The sequence below is a fragment of the Triturus cristatus genome, chromosome 10, assembly GCF_964204655.1.
Source record: "Triturus cristatus chromosome 10, aTriCri1.1, whole genome shotgun sequence".
Lineage (NCBI taxonomy): Eukaryota > Metazoa > Chordata > Amphibia > Caudata > Salamandridae > Triturus > Triturus cristatus.
Genome location: NC_140593.1, coordinates 345,853,558 through 345,871,044, shown reverse-complemented (window position 1 = coordinate 345,871,044; position 17,487 = coordinate 345,853,558).

Genomic DNA, 17,487 nt, shown 5'->3' with positions numbered 1-17,487 from the left:
TACCGATCTAATAGATAATAAAGCTAATGGCAGAGCATCAGGCCATTTCAAAGCTGTGGAAGCTTGATTTTGGACAATTTTAGTTTGAGGGTAGAATTGTAACGTTTCACTAGTCCTGCTGATTGTGGGTGAAAAGCAGCATGAAACTTCTGCTTAGTTCCCAGACCTTTCATGAGATACTCAACAACTTGCCCAATAAAATGGGGTCCGTTGTCACTCCACAAAACTCGACAAATGCTGAATCTGGGAAAAAACTCCTTTAGGAGCACCTTTGCTGTAGTAAGAGCTGTATTATCTTTCATAGCGTATACCTCCACCCATTTACTGAAGGCACAAACCACTACCAGAAAATACCTCAGATTATTACAACGTTCAAGCTGGATTTAATCCATTTGCAGGACTTAAAAAGGTGCAGTAGGTATGGCAAACCCTCCTGCTGGAGTTCGTGTTCCCTTTCCAGGATTATATTGGAGACAAATCAGACAAGACTGGACTATCTTTTCAGCTGTGTCGGCAATCTCTAGATGATCCCAAACTTGCATAAGTTGCTTTGCTATTGAGAATGCTCCAACATGTGCCGGCCCATGTGCCATGTGAATCACAGGATGTAAATAGGCTGTGGGTAACTTCCATTTTGTCATTTCTTTATTCCTCCAACAGCCCTCGTCATCCAGTATTCCCTCCTTAGACCATTGGTCTAATTCCTCAACAGAAGCAGATCGTTGCATGTCCAGCACCTCTTGTCTGGCATCATGCCAACGTTCAGCCTGTGACTTAACTACATACATAGATGTATTACTTCGTTGCATTGCAGTCTCACGAGCTGTGTAGTCTGCAAAGGCATTTCCTTTTCCTATTTTATGAGTCACCTTTTTAAGTGCACTGCACTTAACAATTGCCACTTTCTTAGGATATGTCACGGCAGTAAGGAGATTATGTACTAATTCCCCATGCACTATTTGTGTCCCATGTGAAGTAAGAAAGCCTCTTTCCATCCAGAGTTCCCCAAAATCATGAACAACTCCAAAAGCATATCGGCTAGCGGTGTAGATGTTAACAAGTAGATCTATACTAAGCTCACGTGCTCTTGTGAGTGCTATCAGCTCGGCTGCTTGAGCCGACTTCTGGGGAATGCAAGCTGTCTCAACTACTGTCTGAAGTTTTGTGATTGCATAAGCAGCAGATGTCGTGCCATCAGGCAACTTCAAGCAGGACCCATCAACCCACAGTTCCCCATCAATACTAGAAAGGGGCGTATTTTGTAGTTCAACACAACCCTCTGTTTGTTCTTCAGTAAGGGATATACAATCATGTAACTCCTGTGACTGAGACTGAGTGGCTGGAAATGGCAATAATGTAGTAGGATTCAGAGTCAAACATCTTTTCAGTGTGATATGAGGAGCCTGTCAGCGGGCACTAGTCAAGTGTTGTGCTTTCGTTTGATTTAGCAGAGCATTAAACGAGTGGGATACTAGCACAAACAATCTATGTGACAAAACTATTCCCTCACTCTGGCGTATGGACACAGCCATAGCCGCCAATGCTCGAAAACACCCTGGCAGTGCACGGGCGACTTGATCAAGGACAGCTAAGAAATATGCACAACGACCCTGCTTATTACCCAGGGACTGTAATAAAACTGAGAGAGCGCAACCGTCCCTCTCGTGTACATAGAGTGTAAAGGCCTTAGTGTAGTCTGGAGTTCCTAATACTGGTGCAGAACAAAGAGCTTGACGTAACTGTTGAAAACCATTCTGGCATTCAGCAGTCCATGGGAGGTGCATCAGAGTATCTTTAGTCAAAAGGGCCAACAAGGGTTTAACAATGTGAGAAAAGCTAGGGATCCACTGCCTACAGAAATAAGTAAGGCAAATCAGTGCACGAACATCCTTCTGAGTACGGGGCACAGGCATGTCTAAAATAGCTTGAATACGGTCTGGTCTAAGTGCACGTCCCTCCTTAGACAGGAAGTGACCTAAGTAGGTAACCTGCTGTCTACAATATTGCAATTTCTTTCGAGAGACTTTATGATGATGAGAAGCAAGGAATGAGAGCAATCACAGTGTACCTTCTTCACTCTTCACACTGTTTAGGGGTATCGGCAGCCAACAAGATGTCATCGACATATTAAATGAGAGCCACCCCTTTCGGTACAAGAAAGGAATCAAGCTGTCTTTTCAATGCCTGGCTATAAAAGCTAGGACTCTCTGTATACCCTTGTGGAGCTCTACAGAATCTCAAGGATCGATTATTCAAAGTGAAACTAAACAAATGATAAATAGGTATTGAGAAAAAGGCATTTTTCAAATCGATTAAACTAAATGTTGTTGCGGTAGAAGGAACCATAGTAAGAAGTGTCATGGTGTCAGAAACTACCGGGTATTGGAGCACTACAATATTATTGACTTCACGTAAGTCAATGATGAATCTATAAATTCTAGTGTCAATGTCTTTTTTCAAAATAGGAAGAATAGGGCTATTACAGGTATTGTAGGGGACTTCTTCCACAAACCCCACTCTCATCAAATCCTGAACAATATGTATTAATGCTTTTTCGCCTTCCCGTGATATTTTATATTGGGGCAGTTGAGGCAACAAAGCACCTTCCTTCACTTGAATATGTACTGGTGGGATAACCATTTGTCCTACATCAGTATCTGATATAGCCCACAAAGTACTAGGTAACGATGCCAGAGAAACATCCTCTTTAATGAGACAGGACCTCTCAACCATTGGATAGTTATCATTTAAAATAACACGCACACCTTCTGGGGAACAACGTATTGTGGCACGGAAATGTTTAAGCATATCGATACCCACAATGTTTTCCGGCGTATTAGGGGAGAGCAGAAATGGACATGCTGCAGTGAATTTATCAAGACTAAATGCAAGTGGCTGTGACAGTGGGCCAAGTGTAGGTGTCCCATTGAACCCTATTGATGTTATCATTGCGCCAGACATGGAAGCCCTAGGACCCAATTTTTTAGACAGAGCATTACGAGTAGCTCCTGTATCAACCAGAAACTGATCAGTAGAACCTAAAACGTTTGCATCAACATAGGGACCCTTCTGATCTACTGGGACCTCAACCAGTTCCTTACCGCATCCTAGGCATTCCTATGCATAATCAGAATCCTTAGGACCATCAGCGGATTAATCAGACATTTGGTATTGGTTTTGTCTATCAAAGGTATTAAAAGAATTTGGATTGTTTTCAACTTCCTCAAATCTGGTACGATTATCCATGCCTCCCCTATTTCCCATATTCCCTGGGTGGCCTCTCATGCTTCCTCTACCTCGCTGATACTGCTGACCTCGCAAAAGGGGGCACTCAGAATGCCAATGTCCAATCTCTTTACAATAAGCACACTGATCAGAAGACAAAGTTGCTCTAGGGAAAGGGGGTACACCAGGGCGATACATCACACGTCCAACTCTTCCACCACCTCTAAATGGTGGACCATAGACTTGAGCCAACATACTTTCGTTTTTAAATCCTTAACCTTTTTATCCTCCTTGTCTTTTGCTTCCAATTCCCGACGCTCATAATACTGGGCCATAGTCAAAAGGGAGACTGGGGAAGACGTAGTCCATGAACTCTCGCTGGCCTTTAGGCGACTAGCTATTTCTTGCAACATGTTAGCAACAAATTTGTCGACAAACAGATGCTTACCCGTGTCATCTGTCATCTGTCAATGACTGCCCACTAAAGTCATAGAATGTCTCTTCAAATCGTGTAAAGAAATCAGAAACGGACTCATCCGCTTTCTGTTTACAAGACGGTAATGTAGTCCAATCTATTTTCTTAGGAGGTATAAGAGTTTTTAGCTTAGTTACAATAGCTTTGGGTGATCTAATATCACCTTTTGTGGTTTCTGCGCAGCATCTCTAGCAGCATCTATTTCCTCTAAATGCACCCAAGTATCACCATAAGCTGCAAAATCTTCTACCTTCTGAGTTGTTCTCCACATATCAGGTTGCAAAATAAGTCCAAAAAACATATCTGTGGAAATTAACCTTTTTAGGGGCCCACCGGTGCAGGGGTTCACACTTATCTGTCAAAGGGTCCTTAACCCAACAAAGAAGAAATTGGCACTGAAGCTGAAATATCAAATAACAAGTTTATTCATCACTCATGAGTGGGACTGCATCAATACAGAACCCTCAGGAACTGTGTGAGGTAGTACATGGAATATAGAAACCAAGGGTCTTTTATACCCCTTTTGTAGCTGAGTAAGCATTGAGACTCAAAGAGGAGGTACAGGAATATACAGGAATAGTTATTGACAAACATGGGCCGACAGGAATCACTTAGCCAGCAGAGTGGGAGGAGAAACCAAACTGCTTACATCAGTTAAAATAGCCTGACAGTTACACTCTAAGACAGGTGCATTCTAGCAGCTACAGGCCTTTCTGAGCCTTCATTGCTCTGGCTCAATGCTGAAGGAGTTAACTAGAGTTGATGACTCAAGCAGAATAGAAAAGCAGGCAACAGTAAAGATGGAAGAAGCACATGGCTAACTAAAATGGCTGCCACAACCAAAATGGCTTCAGCTTATGCTAACAGCGATTTCTGTCAATTCCCAGATATCGATATCTGGCAAAGTCATAGTACAGGAGCTAATAGCTTCTTCCACTTCTTCATAAAATGTGGCTGGATTTTTACGTGGGTCGGGTAAAGCAGCTTTAAGAGCCATAACATCTGCTCTACTCCAAGGGGTATAAACCCAATTATAAATAAAATATACCTTTGCATCATCTGAAGTTTTATCATCTTCTGTGCCCGCACCCTTTGGAGGAACATTCAGAGGCGCAGCTTCGCGCATTGGTTTCACAGTAACTACAGTATCACTAGTGTCTTTATCTGTCCCTGCAGCTCCTTCATGTCGCACCGGACTCTAAACTGTTTGTTCAGCTGTAGCTTTGCTAGCTGCTTATTTCTCCTCTCGCAGACGGAATGCGTCAGTTCACAATTTAACCACTCGCCTGATTAGATCAAGCACTTGTGAAGGAAGAAAGGTGCCATCACTTAATTGTTTATAATCAGAATTTTTCTCAGAGGGCTCTAGATCATCAGAATGTTTTCTACAACTGAGTATTACTTTCCCAGTAAATGTCTCTACAAAATATAACTGCTCTAAATCTATCCACTGCTGAACCATTGCTACGAGTTCTGGAGCAGAGGCACTCCCACGAGCTGCTTTACGAGCAGCAGATCTTGCATTCAGTAGTTGAAGTAGAACCAGTCAGGTGCCCATCTTGCTTAACTATATCTTTCTCATCTGAGGACAAATGCTCCTTGTCAGAAACCTCATTTTTAGGGGCACTAGGGAATTTATATGGGGTTGGAGGTATATCCAACAAGATGTAATCATCATGAGGTCTATTAAATATGGGATAAATAGGGCGCCTAATAGGGTACTGGCCAGTTACCTCTAAACGACGCTCCCTTTCCTCTTTTTCTTTTATTTCCTTAATTTCCTTATTTTTCAATTCACACGCTTTTTTACATATTTGTTTTTCGCTGTTCTTTTTCTGCTATAGCTTCTTATTTCCTCACTCTCTCATGCACTTCTTTCTCTCACATTCGTACACAATCAAACATATCTTGTCGACTCTTTTAAACAGACACTACTCTACATACTGAATCTTTTTAAAGTCAAATGACCCATTCATAGGCCATTGTAAATCAAGATCCTTTTTCGTATATTTGTTCCACAGTGTACTATACATTATGGAAGAAATACCGTATTTAATATACATGTATCGATTAGGTGTCCCCTCTAGGGTAGCCGGCTGACTTCTTTCTAAATACATTTTGGTACCTTCAAGACAGCAACACCACCTACGAAGTGCGCTAGGAGCAAGCATGCTGCTAAAATATAGTAAACTATTACTATTCAAAAATCTTCAAAAGTAGAGAAAAATCTCCACATTACCTGCCTTTATTTATTGCAATAAATAAACAAACAAACAAACCCAGAAACGTGGCCAAGCAAATCCAAAATCAAGAGTGCTGCTTCAGCGACCTTACCAAACAAAAGTCTCCACCCTCCAACTGCCAATCTCTTGACTGACCTAATGGTCACTGTGAAACTTGCACCAAAGGAAATCTCAGTCGGGACCGGCCACCACCTGGAGGGTCAAATCTGGAAGACTGGAAAAGCACTTCGGTCTGCAAAGACAAAAGGTCTCCTCTTGCAGGACGTCTCCTCAGTAAGATTTCATTCCTCCATCAAGACCACTCCTTTATACGGCCGCGTCTCCGATGAGCCCCACGAGTCGGGCGCCAAAACTGTGGAAATGTGCCTTTTTAGGGGCACACCGGTGCAGGGGTCACCCTTATCTTTGTCCACGGGTCCTTAAACCAACAAAATAGAGATTGACACTGAAGATGAAATTCCAAATAACAAGTTTATTTACTCATGAGTGAGACGACATCCATACAACACCCTCAAGTGTTCCAGGAGGTAGTAGCTTAAATACACAAACCATGGTGCTTTTATACAGAGTTTTCTGCACTGGTAAGCACGTAGTTACAAATAGAAGGTACAGGACTACACAGGAATAACTACCGACAAACATGGGAAAATGGGAAATCCCTTAGTCAGCAAAGTGGGAGGGGGAGCAGGAGTGCTTATGGCAGCACTAAGAGATTGACAGTTGAGTCTGGGACCAGGTGTTCTGGCAGCTACAAACTCTTTAGCATGCATATTGCTTTTAGCTGAGTCTGGAAGTTAACTAAAATAGACAGCACAGGCAGGGAAAAAGATGAGCAGCAGAGGACAGGAGAATTTCATAGCTGACAACATGGATGCCACAAACAAGATGGTTTCAGCTCGTACTAACAGAGACTATTTTCGATTTTCACATAGCCACACCTAAAAGCCTAGATTGCAAAAAAGTAGGGGTGTGCAAAATTTGTGTAATTCGCTTTGCATAATAATGCAAAAGTTTAGCAAAATTATATGAAACTACATACTATATAGTTATACAAAATGCAAAACTGGCATTTAGTGCAAAATGCATGCAGGGATGTATTTCACACTAAAAAAAATAGTTAAACCAACCCAAAGCACCATGAACAACATTAACATGTGCTCTGTCTCCTGTGCTGTTCCTGTATGTTTGTTGTAACTTTTTACCATGAACGGTGCATACGCAATAACATTTTATATCAAAACAGCACGTAATTACATGATGTGGGGGAATAGTGTAATTTGGGGAAATTCATAACAAGAATAACATGAAGTTACCAAAAAAGGTCTAATTATGCTGACATAATGCAAATTTCATCCAGGTCCACAAAAAAAGGCATTTCTGTCAAGAACCCATCAATCAAATAAATGAACAATTTACGATTCACAACACAAAAAAGAGTAGGCAGAGAAAGTTGGAAAGGTATTTACTATAAGTAGCATTGCAAGCAATACAGCAAACAAATCAAGAGAAATTATTCTCCTAAATGCATACACCGACAGCATAAGAAACAATGGAATTTGCAGACCTTAGGAGATGGTGGATACACCCTGAGAACAGAAGATTCAAACAGAGGTCAATAGCTTTTAGCTACACTGATCAGATATGTCTAAAGATACTATGATAACCAATGAACACCATCAACAACCTGTTGTAACTTGTCACACCCTATATCACTCCTCGAAAACACTCTGCATGCCTTATTATGTAAGAAAAAGCAGTAATATTCTCTATGAGTTAATGCCACTGGAAGCACCAGAAAATAACTAGTGTTACCACAGCATAAGGCAGCCATACTTAAGAAAGATGTAATAGAAAACCATGAAAGCTTTCAAAATAAATATGGCATAGCACCATCCACAGGGCACCACAGCAGACATGACAATGTCCGGTGTACTTTTGAGAAATCTCCGATGTCACCCTCACAATTTGGGACATTCACAGCACACACTTTGCCATACAAATGTACATGCAAAGCATAATTAAACTATAAATCCTGCAACAGTTTCATCAACACAATGGGTTTGCAACAAAAAGCTAGGTTTCACTCAAAAGGTCTCATAGGTTTCTGGTATGATGCTGCCATCCCTTTTGCATTGAGAACATTGTCAGAAATGCAAAGACACAGGGTTAAGTACTGAATCTTTTTCAATGAGGAGCATTTCCAGTCACACACAGCACAGGGGAGGTAGTTCATGAGGAACTTTTCAGCTAAAGATATGATAATTTACATCTTCAAGAAATTCATTAAATGAATCCTATCAGGTGAAAATAGTTAACTGTGGCAACAACTGCTGAGAGAAATGCAAAAGTAACTGCCACACAAGAGGTGGGTACAAGATGAAAAAAAGAATGGGATGCCTTGCAATTGTTTATTTCTATTCTTTTCATTAAACAAACTCATCATACAATACAGTCTGAAGTTTCATTGCAAGCCAATAGTCACAATTCAGTAGGTTTATTACATTGTGAAGCCGTTGAGCCACAAATCCTGAATGGCTTAGGGAGCATATAGCAATACTACGTTTAGTGTGGGGCATGAGCTGGCCACTTTCTACACCATCACAGCACACAGTAATCGTTACAACACACAGGTGAGTCATGACCCCAATGATGTACCCCTATAGTCCTTCCAGGGGGACCATATCTTCTCCCACTTTCTAGGGCACCCTCTGCTTTTGTAGATCACTTCTTCCACCCTCTGGCACCATTCCAAGTCAGCCTTCCACTCTGCCACTGACGGGGAAGAGAGGCCCCTCCAGCACTGTGCTATATTCTGTTTTGCTACTCCCGCTGCCAATGCCAGCTAGAGCTTATTATGTCGGGTCCAGTCCTCCTAGGCCTGGACCACCAAAAGCAACCATTTACCATCCATAGGTATCCTCACCGCCAGGACCCTAGACATCACAGTCGTCACCCCCGCCAATATTTGTAAATCACGATGCATTCCCACAGGATGTGATAAAAGGATTCCTCCTTTGCACAACCCCGTGCACATTGTGATGTCTATAGCGACCCCAGTTTATGTAGCAGAGTGCGTGGGTAATAAGAATGACGCAAGAATTGAAAGCTGTATTAGCCAGTATCTGGGTCGGATTGCTATGTCACGGGAACTCTGTAGGGCCTCTACCCATTCCTCATCATCAATGTTGCCTATATAGTTGATCCAGGCATGTCTGAGGGAGCCCAAAGGGTCGGGGGAATTATTAATACATTTTTGATAAATTACCAAGGGGCAGGAGTCAGGAAGATTTGTACCCTCTTGAATATGAACCCTAAGTGGTGTCCGAGCTGAAGGTAACGGAGCATCTGAGTGCCTGATAAGTCACCAAAGGGAAGTAACGCTCTGTTCCTCCACACGTCTCCCAGGAGCTCAATGCCTATCTTTGCCCATTGCGAGAAGCCCCGTAAATTGAACACCTCCCTAAGCTGATCGCTATGCTACAGGCGGATCATGTCCGTCAGTCTAGAGTCCCAGATATTGATTTGCCTCAGTCCAGCACCTCACCACAATCCCCGTATATAGCGGTAAATCCACCCTCTCCCGGTGAGCGTATAGAATGGACTCATAGTTTCCGGCTGGCATTGCCGCTCTCTCAACCCTATAAGCCAGTTCTCCCCAGTCTGCATACACCCAGTTGTTAATCACTAGGAGTTGTGAGGCCCAATGGTAATTTTTTGCATTGGATATTGCCAATTCACCGTCGTGGATTCCTCTCTGCAATTTATGTTGGGGGTAAGCCCCCCTGCCAGAGCAAGGTCCAGAGCTCTTGGGCAATATGTTTAGAAAAGGTCGGTGGGACTGGGTAGGGTGTATTTTGAAGGATGTATAAAAGGCGTGGAAAGGCCATCATCTTACATAATGCCGCTATGCCCTTTAAAGATATCGGCAGGGTGCCCCAGTGCGTTGCATCTGCACAGGATAGTGTCAGCTGAGTGGAGAGTTTGAGCTGCAGAAACAACTGGTGGTCTTGGGTCACAAAGATGCCGAGATACTTGAAACCTTTGGTCACAACTGGTGCCACGCTTCACGTCGTAAGTCTCAGAGGGGGCCTGAGAGGAAAACACCACTGAATTAGCCCAGTTTATATTGTAATCTGAGTAGCTCTCAAAGAGTTTAAAAATGTGAACAATTCTCGCGATGGAAAAGTATGCCTTGGACAGGTACAAGACTATGTCATCTGCAAATAGGGAGATGTGCTCCTCCCATCTGCTTGATGATGGAATTTCCCATTTCAGTGGATCACCATGTAAACAGGCTGTTAATGGTTCTAGCGCCAGGGCAAACAGCAAGGGCTACAGTGGGTTCACCTGCCGGGTACCCCTGCGTAGCGGGAAGACCTTAGATATCACTCCATCGATCCTCACCCTGGCCAGTGAGGACTGAGATAGTAGCTTAATCCACTCACAGAATTTCGGGCCGAATCCCAGTCTAGGTAGCACAACAAACAGGTACGGCCCTTCTATGCTATCTAACGCCATTGAGGTATCAAGCGCCATCAGGGCCGTTTGTTGGGTTTGTATGCACTCGTCATGTCAATCTACGCAGATTCTGCTGGGTTGAGCTTGTGAATCACGAGGGAACCACGTTAGTCGTTCACATGAACGGAGCTGTTACAAGTGGCCAGACTACCCTCAATTAAACTGAGGGTAACCTTTTTTGGAAGACCCTGATGGCTTTTTTGCCTTTTGCCGAAGTTACAGATTGAATCTGATGCACGGGTGGGGCTTCTCTTAGACTAAGAAGGTCCGATGGGTCAGGGATCATTAAGTATTTCAGAGCATAGTCAGTGGGACTCAGATCTGCAGTGTGAGGACAATGTTTAGCCAGGGGGCCAATCCCTAGAGACATTACGCCTGTGAGAGGCTAAGGGGCATATTAGCAAGGGCGTCATCGCCACTTTAGCAGCACTTTTCGCCGCTAAAGTGGTGATATTTTCATCGCCCGATCAGCAAGCTGTTGCTAACAGCTGTTAGCGACAGCTTCCTGGCGAATGCGAGCGGTTTGGGTGCCGCTTTGCATGTCAGTGATATTTATCTCTAATGACATGCAAAGTAGGCGTTCCCAACTTCAAGGCAACTGAAAGTAGTCGGTAACTCACCTTCCCCCTATTACCAATGGCCGCGAAGCAATGAAATAACTTGTGCTAACCGCAATTATCGCTGCTTCCTAACACCTTATAGAAACCTGACTTAGCCATATTTCCAATGGGAGATGGATTGTCAGGCTGAGACCACCTTGGCTTATTACCAAGGATTTCACTATCGCAGGAATTTCATCACTGGATTTCCAGCGATAATCAGCCATTTCGCCGCTATCGCTGGATTTCTTATTGCCTTGGAGATGCGCGTTGCTGATAACGTGCTATCTCCGCGATGTATACCAGCGATAGCCGGCCTTAGGAAAATGAGCCCTAAGTGCGCTTTTCAATATTTATCGCAAAGCGTTGCTAATATGCCCCCTAGTTGTTTCCTTTTTCCATGTCCTGATGAGGCCCGGGAGGGATAGGGGCTGATACGCTTAGACAGTTTATGTTTGGAGGAATGGACTCAATTGAAGAATAATTACTGTATTGTTGTGGAGATACACATGTATAAATTGCTTAGGGGGTGTAGTGAATTCCCCATGTGTATACAGAATTACCTCACAATGTATTGCCATTAATGAGGGAGCGAGCACTGACATTAAGTAAGTGGGGTTCAGGCGACAACATAGCCATGATGATTTGTTTTATGTACAGTTGATATGCTCCTTATTTGGTCAAGGAGGCTTATGTATGTACATTCATAAATGTTTCCTACTTTCTTTTTCTTTTTCTGCTTTTGCGGTCCATGTTCAAGTTTTTCTCAATATAATGAAGAACTATTCTAACAAGGAAGTCTGAGTGGTATGTGGTTATTAATGCATTAGAAATTGGGAAGGAACGATGTGCCTTGAATAGGGTAACTAATTGTACCCTATAGGTAATATTGAGATATTTATTTCTCCACGCAACCATGTTATATAATGTGGGTTATCCTTTGCAGCCAGACTGGTCCACAGGTGGGCACAGCCGTGAGTCTAGTCACAAGGGCCTTAGCCAGCACCTTCACCTCCATGTTCAAAAGAGAGATCGGTCCATAGGAACTACATTCCTCCTGGGGCTTGCCTGCTTTGTGTATAAGCACTATCGTCGATGTTCGTTGATCCTCAAGCAAGGATCCGGCCTCCATCTCTAACATTGGCTTCGCTACCTTGCCAGACATCCCCTTGAACAGCTCGACCGGTAGCCCGTTGGACCCCCTTGCCTTCCCGATCTGCAAGGTTTTGAGGGTTGTAATTATTTCTTCTTCCGTAAGGTCAGTGTCACGAGTGCCCCTCATTTTGCTAGTGCGCGTCTTGAGAGAGAAGTCTCTCAGCAGCTCTTCGAAGTCAGCTCTTGATCTAATGCTAAAGGGTTTATAGAGACTTACATAGTAGGAAGTGGATGTATCTGCTAGTGCAGTGTTTATTGTCTGTAGGACTCCCGCCCTATCCTTGAACCTCACTACCTGTCACTGTCTCTCTTGTCTAGCCAGGTACATAGTCTGGAGACCTTGTCACCCACATCATACAGTCGACGCTGTGTGGCCAGTGCGTATGATCAAGCAGCGTCGTCAGCCAGGGCTTCCAAGTCATGTTGTCACAATGCCTGTGACGAACGTCTACTCTCCCCTACTCTACTACACTCCTCTCCAGGGCCAGGATCTCCTGTTCCAAAGTCTTACTTGCAACCATGGCCTCCTTTTTCCTCCCTCCCATCAATGCCTGGGCCTGGCTTCGCAATCCTGCCTTTAATGCCTCCCACAGTGTGCACAGGGATGGCACTGACCCCTCATTTTCCTCAAAGTATAGGTCCACTCCTGAATGCAGTTTGTCTTTAAGGTCCGCATCTCGCAAAGGACCAAGGGAACCAGTCTGGGGAATTTAGCAATGTCAACAACTGGGCCCATAAGTTCAATGCCCACTGGGGAGTGATCAGAAATTCCTTGCGCCGATTGCGCCGGACTTTCGAATTTCCCCACCGGGTCATGGCATGTGAAGAATTAGTCAATGCTTGAGAAAGACCCATGTGAGGATGAGTAATATGTGTATTGTTTCAGGTGAGGGTTATGGGTTCTCCACAGGTCTACCATACCCATTGTAGAGATAAAGTCCAGGAGGGTCTGTCTGCTCACATGTCTTCTTGCAGTGCCTAGTCAGCCCAAAACAGCGCCCATAACCGCATTCATATCCCATCCCATACGGAGGATCCCAGTGGGTAGCTCCAGGTGAGAGCACTAAGTTGTGGCAGGATTATTGTGTGGCATTTGGGTGGGACATATAGTGAACAGAGATTAATGGCTCGACTCTCCTAAGTAACCGTCAGGTCCATTAAGCACAAAAAGGTGTCCCACTACACTCTGGTAACCGTAAAGAGTAAGGAATTCCGAAGCAGGAGGCCCACACCTCTGGAGTCTGTTGAATACCCAGAGTGGGCAGCAAACCTGTATCCAAAGCGATCAAGGGCTTTATAGTGATTTCCTTTAAGGTGCGTCTCCTGCAGTAGTATAATATCAGGGGAGTGGCGGTTAATGTGCTGCAGGATTAAGGGGCATTTAATGTGGTTGCCTAGTCCATTCATGTTCTATGTCCATATACATTTGCATGTAGGTCGTGTCTCTGCCATAGGTGTATAGTAACTCATGGGGGAGCCGCCCCCACTCAGCAGAAGGTATTGTGTGTGCTTGTGATACATGTTGTCTATGAGATTGATGAGCAAAACAATTCAGCATGTCAACGTAAGCAAACAGTCCCATTAACTCCCCCCCTGCATCCCTGCTTAGTGAGTAACATACCTCTCACATCCCCAACTTGCAGAGCGCCTGTCGCCCAAAGGTGTGCATGAAACAATGGGAATGCGCTCTCACCACCAACGTGAATCAAATGGATAGTTATCAGTGATAAATCACACCCCCAAACAAAAAACAAGATGCAGGTCAAATAGTCACTTGAGGCTGGGGAGTTCCCTTGGACCAGTCAATTAGAGAGAAAAGTTTGCTGCAGACTGTAGGGGCCCAAGCACATGTGTCTCTCCTCATCTGCTCCCCCACCCACTGTCCCTGAGGTAAAGAAGACCACTGCCACAATGAACAGTTCTCACTTATCTGCATCAGTCTTCTGGCCTGGCGGGCTGGCCAAGGATGCAGGGCTGTGCGTCTCCAGATGCTGGTCAATCTCCCTCGGTTCCCTCCTCGCCCGGTCACCCTCCAGCCATTCCCAGCCCTTTTTTGACACTGTGAAGTGCATTGACTTTCCGTCCACTAAGAATCTGAGTTTGGCAGGGTAGAGCATTATGAATTTAACATTTTTGGCCCTGAGGGCTATCTTAACAGCATCGAAAGTCCGTCACTGTAGCTGCACCTTGAGTGTGAAACTGGGGAAAAAGCTAATTGTCACATTTTCATATAACAGACCCCTGTGCGAGCGGGATGCTTGTAGGATGGCGTCTCGGTCTTTGAAGTTGAATATGTGGACTATAAGTGTGTGCAGGGGCCCCCGGCCAAGGTGGTGGTCCCAATGGCTGGTGTGCTCACTCAACAGAGATGTAGTTTGACAGATGCTTGGGCCGAAGGGTGTGGAGAATGAGGTCCTCGAGAAAAAGATTTGCAGATGCCACTCGGCTCCCTCGGGGACCCCCACTTCTCTCATATTGTTGCGCTGGACCCTACCTTCTTGATCTTCAAGGTGGGCCATCATGTCTATCTGCTGTCTCATGAGGTGGGCCACCTGCTCCTCCAGGAGTTTAGTCTTTGATTGCGGGCCCCCTATATTTGTTTCAGCCATGGACACCTTGTCTGTCATTTTGCAGAAATCTGCCCTGAGCAGGTTCACCTCTTCAGTTCCTGTATCCAGTTTAGGGTCAACGGTGCCCCCGTAGCGGAGATCCCTTATTGCCTTCATAATGTCTTTCAGTGAGGGTTCTGACAGTTCAATCGCAGCCACGGAGCCCTCCTGCCGCTCCTCCTAGTCCCCCCGCCTGTCCCATTGCAATTGTGTATTTGTCTAACTGGTTAGACTGACCTGGGTGAGGGCCTTTGGTCCGGATCATCTTCGACATATGCCCCCTCCAGTAGCAGGGGATCCGGCGCCAGACTGTGAAGTACCCAGGGGGCGGTCACCATTTTGCTCTCCAAGGCCACCGCTCAGCCGATGGCCGGGGACACTGCAACCAACTCCCACCTCTATCTGCCGAGATCAGAGGCCCCAACACTGGTGTGTAGGCCAAGCTTGCCTCTCTCTCTGTGCTGAATGATCCTGACTCCTCCAAGTTTGCCTGAGCCCCCCACGCTAACTTCCTTCATTGGTAGTGGCAACATCGTGATTCAGTGATTGTCATTAGGGCGGCTGGCCCCAACCCACAGACCAGACGCCAAGCAGATTTAATAATTTTCCATTGTTTCCTCAACACCACTCTCACATCCAGGATGGCGCATTTCAGTCAAAGCGAATAGGCTCTTTTCGCATGGTGATGTAGAAGGGGGGTCTCTCTTGCTCTCTTAACCCCCATTGAGGCAGTGCATCACACTTTTTGGCCTTCGGTGCCCACTCTCTCAGCAGCAGGCTGTGGGTGTCAACACACACAGTCACTCAGGCCTGCACTGGCCGGTAACCTCCTCCTCTGCATCAGTCCAGTCACCAGAGTCAGGCCTGTGGATGCGGCCACCCTCTCTCTCCTGTAGCAGTGCTGACGTTCGCAGATCCCAGCAGCAAGAGTCGGCCCGAGCCTGCTCAGCTCCCCCAGCAGCAGGCCGCTGCGGCTCCGATCAGATACAGCCAGCAGTGTCTGCCCACCTGTCGGTCCTGCCCCGCCCTCTCTTGCCTGCATAGGAGGCAGCGCCGGTCCTGTTGTCCTTGCCATCAGGGGATATATCACAACCGAGCCAAGGGCAAAGACCTGAGGACCTCAGTTGTCCTCACCTCTTTTGTTGTTGTCCCCCTCTGCTGTGTAAGCTACAGCCGCCACCATCTTGGACCGTGGCTGTGATCCACCTCAAGGTTCCAATCATCTCTGTTTCTTTCCCCAACTTCTGATGAGCTACTGTCATGCACTCCGGTGCACTGCAGAAGTTTCTTTGGTGGGTGAAAACAAGACCCAATGATAACTGATGTTTTAGGAGGTCACTCACACTGTCGGCTAGAGGGCCTCAGCCATCTTCGCTGGCTGCAGGCCACACCCCTGATGCCTTGCAATTTTGATCCGACCCTTTCACACTCTAGAAATTGCCAGAGATTTGTTCCAGCAAAGGGATAGAGTAGCTCTTCTTCCTGGGACAGATGGTCCACAAACCTGCAGTAGATGTTGGGGAATGCCATGCATTTGCACATCAGTTGCCTCTCCAAAGAGTGCAATTTAATTTTATACTATGTACAGTTAGACTTTTATGAAATAGCAGCTTTCAAAAAGATTACCTGAGGAGGACTCAATTACAAGTAGCGTTACCAAGCAGTCAGTAATACTGTGGGTAGAGAGGTAACAGGGATTTTATATTCTTATGGAATAATGTGGAAATCTTTGTTTCTGTGTATCGATTCCTGCTTTTTTCCCCACTACTCATATTTCAGTGGGGCTGGTAACTTCCATTACTGGGTTCACGCGAAGTAAAGGGCTACTCATATTCAAGGACTTACTAAAACACCTGAAAAGCTGCGATTGATATAACTTTCTAGTAGTGCAGCATAAGAACATACGCATACTTACAAAGGCTTTGGGTCAGTCCTCTTCAGTCATTCACTCTTTGGGTTAGCCCTCTTTAACCATTGTCTCGCTAGTAGGTTACCCCTCTGCCTTTGGAATCACCCCTTGTCAATTTGTTGATGTTTTCATTCTTTTTAATGAACACTGAATTTGGTGCATACACTAAAAAAAGCCTAGTACCATACATCAGGGGTTAGACTAACGCATTTTGTGCTGGTGTACGCATCACTGTACTAAAAGGCATTAGTCAAGCATATATAGCACCACCCTAGACCACCTGGGGTGCTACAAGGAGCTGCAGAGCTCACTGGCAGGAAGCAGGTTATCAACTATGTGCATGTGTGCTAAATGTTAACAAATATCATCATGAAATCACCCCATAGTGCTTGTACTGCTGTGCACGTGTATCGACAGCTGAGCCTGGCTGCTACAATAGGGACTGTCTCAGCCTATGTGTGAGTAATCACCACACTTTGCAGTCTGAGCCTGTTTCTTGTTGGTGTATAGCTGCCAGTCAAAACTGTTCTATTGTTGACAGTGGCAGCCGGTAATTTTATTAGGGAAGGGGACGATGAGACACACATGCACATACACACTCACTCACACCCATGCATTTGCACACATGCACGCACACCCACATCCATTCACAACATATTACCAAATATTCAAACATACAGGCATACACAAAACATTAATTTTAAAAAATCACACTTACCTCCAGCTCTGCCTCAGAGGTACCAGGAGGGTTCGG